Source organism: Bactrocera neohumeralis, unplaced genomic scaffold (genome assembly GCF_024586455.1).
Source record: "Bactrocera neohumeralis isolate Rockhampton unplaced genomic scaffold, APGP_CSIRO_Bneo_wtdbg2-racon-allhic-juicebox.fasta_v2 cluster10, whole genome shotgun sequence".
Classification (NCBI taxonomy): Eukaryota; Metazoa; Arthropoda; class Insecta; order Diptera; family Tephritidae; genus Bactrocera; species Bactrocera neohumeralis.
Genome location: NW_026089623.1, coordinates 13,249,796 through 13,252,953, shown reverse-complemented (window position 1 = coordinate 13,252,953; position 3,158 = coordinate 13,249,796). Strand labels below are relative to the sequence as shown.

Genomic DNA, 3,158 nt, shown 5'->3' with positions numbered 1-3,158 from the left:
AAATATTGTTACGCGGCTTGCAAAAATGCAAGCTTACACACAAACATACATATCTACGCTGGTTTGTAGGCGAAGCTGGTACAGCGGCAAGGGAAGAAGCAGTGGCAATTGGCGATCGTTCGTTTGTGTTTTCGGCACAGCTCGGATTATCTACCAACAACACAATGTTGTGAAGCTTTGTCGTCGCGTCATTCTTTCGACACATTGACTCTTTGATTATAAATTAAAATTATGCAGCATCTTATAATATTTTTTATGCTCTCCGCGCCGTGAACCTTCTCTATAAATATACGTTCTCTGCTTGTAGGCAAAGGCATGCTCGGGGAGATGTAATGGTGTTTGTTTTTATGAATGAAGCGAGTTTGCCTGTTGAAAGTGCGCTTGCGTTCATGAATGAAAATATTGTTGTTGCAAATCAAGCGTAAAGAAAAACACGTCGTCGGAAACACTGCTACATATTATTTGGCGGTTTTTATTTTCTGTACTTTCTAATTTTTAACCCATTCCGAAGATACACCAAGAAAGCACTACGAATATGATATCAACAAAAATTACTAGTCTATTTATTAATTACATTGGAACTCTTCCTTTAAATATTAAGATAATTGTCTTTACAACTAAATGGTATTTGGTTAAAAAAAACACATTTAGTTCTAAAAATTAAAAAAAAATCACTTAGAAACTTTTATTGGGAGCTCCTATTATTAACAAATTCAGCCAATGCAATTCGTAATTCGTGTTGTTCATAAATTTCTGGAGGATAATCAATTTCTTCCCCATCACAGCTATTATCGTCGTCATTGTTAAAGTCTTGCAATATATTATGCAAAATGCTGCAGGCTAAAATCCATCTGCAACAGCTCTTGTAATTATTTTCGTTAGACAATCGAAACCGAAGCTCTTTTAAGCTGCTAAATCTTTCTTTTAATTCGCCGAAACAATTTTCCACTCGTACTCGATATTTAGAAAAGTATTTGTTGAACCTATCCTTTTTATATTGCGACAGTTCGTTGCTATATTGCCGAAAAGGTGTAATTATATTTCTATTTAAGAGATACGCAGAATCACCGGCTATCCATTGCCTTTCACAAAAATAATTTCCAGGTGCTCGTCCAATAGCTGATTCTGCAAAAATTTTAGCATCATGTACACTGCCCCTATATCCAATTGTTGCTTGTCGAATTCTCAAAGAATAGTCGCACACTATTTGCATTTTCATGGAATACTGTTTTTTCCTGGAAAAATAGAATTCATGATCCTTAATTGGAGATTCCGACAAACGTATTTCAGTGCCATCGACATAGCCAATGCACCCTGGCAGCTCGTGCATTGTATTGGCTACAAGTTTGCGTCTTTCTTCCCTAGTTGGCCAACACAAAAACTTAGATTTCAAATTTACGATGGCAGAAATAATGCGGTCTGTAACTGTAATCACAGTTCCTCCATCTCCAACTCCAAACCAGGTTGCAACCTTTCTGATGGATGCACTATCCTCACTAGAACCAAAACGGAAAAGTGCGATCTTTAATTGCAATTCCACTGGCATTTGAGGAACCGAATTTTTATTTTTAAAAGCAGTATCTTCTTTGATTAAGCTTAAAATATGTTGAAATTCCGGATTTTCCAGTCGTAACATTTGCCGCATACGATTGTTATCGAAGTTGGGAAGGATTGTGTCAATCCAATTTGTAGATTTTGGCACATTTACGTGGCTGCATCTTCTTGAGGACAAAATTATTGCTGCACTAACATAAAAGTCCATTAGAATATCGCAGTCCTCATCTTCACTGCCTAAATCAATGCGCAAAATTATAAAAGATATATGAATATAGAAATGTGCACCTACTTGAATCTTGGAGCAGCAATTCCAACATGTTTTTTAAACCCAGTCCGTTTAGTAATTTTTCTTTTCCACTTCTGCGAGGCATTGCTTACATGTAAATATTTTTGTAGCTACACAATTTTTGACAGTTCGAATCAGCTGTTTGAAGGGTTGCTCACAGTTTGAATGTGTTATCTTGTTAAAGTTGCCACCTATTAACTTTAAAAGTAAACTCTGAATACCATAATTGTGTTGTTGGTAGAAAATCCGAGCTGTGTCGAAAACACAAACGAACGATCGCCAAAAATATTTTTTACATTCTTTGACAAATACAGTCAATCCCGATTATGTGCCACATTCAAAGATACAGATTTTTGTGGTTTGTTAAAAAAAAATTTAATATGACCCATAAGCGAGTGCGGATACTTAATCGAGTGGTACTTAAAACAATAATTTCTATGTAATTTAAAAAACAAACCGTGAAATGCAGCAAGATATAGGCAGTTAAGAGGGATGATTTTCATTTAAGCGGAGTACTACTTAACCGGATTCCACTGTACACATAAATCAGAGGAATATTGAGTATTTTCTTTGACACATTTCTTGACTTGAAAGTCGACAAATAAACTATGTTGTCAATTTTTTTCTAATATATTTGAATATTTATATTTGCGGGGTTGTCACTTTTTCCTTCTCATACAAATATCAGAAATTGTTCAATTTACGATTTTTAGCTTTTGCCATAGTCGCGAAAAGACTCTTGTAGGCAAAGGCATGCTCGGGGAGATGTAATGGTGTTTGTTTTTATGAAATCAAAAATATTTTTTACGCTCTCCGCGCCGTGAACCTTCTCTATTCTTTTACGTTCTCTGGTATTAGTATAGCCACAACGATATTGTGTACATGCAAAATGGACAGCTGTGTTGTCTTGTGCAGAGAACGTAAAAGAATAGAGAAGGTTCATGGCGCGGAGAGCGTAAAAAATATTTTGACATTTTGTACATATGTTTAGAAGTGATCTTCAATTTTGCTTCTTTTAACCGCTTTTTAGTTATGCTAGGATTAATTTTGTTGTTTTGAACATCTAAAGGTATAGCTTTTATTGTGGTATGAAATGAATTATTATAAAAGTTTACGGCTTTACGCATTTGAATAGTAATTGGAATTTTTCTTCTAAATTTAGTGTTCTGATACGTTCGGTAAGAGTACTATTTATTCTTTCTACAACTAAATTTCCCGTTTGGGAATTTATTTAAAAATTGACGGATTGGTTTTGAATTAAATTATTATGGAAAAAAAACTTTTTATATGGCCTTTAATTGACAAAAATTCATTA

At 34.6% G+C, this 3,158-nt stretch overlaps 1 long non-coding RNA gene across 1 annotated transcript; it reads right to left on the bottom strand.

The window, feature by feature from the left end:
- Positions 1–1,523: 1,523 nt before the first annotated feature.
- LOC126765519 (uncharacterized) lies at positions 1,524–2,046 on the bottom strand. The gene is made up of 2 exons (XR_007668487.1): positions 1,847–2,046; positions 1,524–1,787 (listed from the first exon to the last, which is right to left on the bottom strand). It is a non-coding gene; the product is annotated as an uncharacterized LOC126765519 (long non-coding RNA).
- Positions 2,047–3,158: the final 1,112 nt, after the last annotated feature.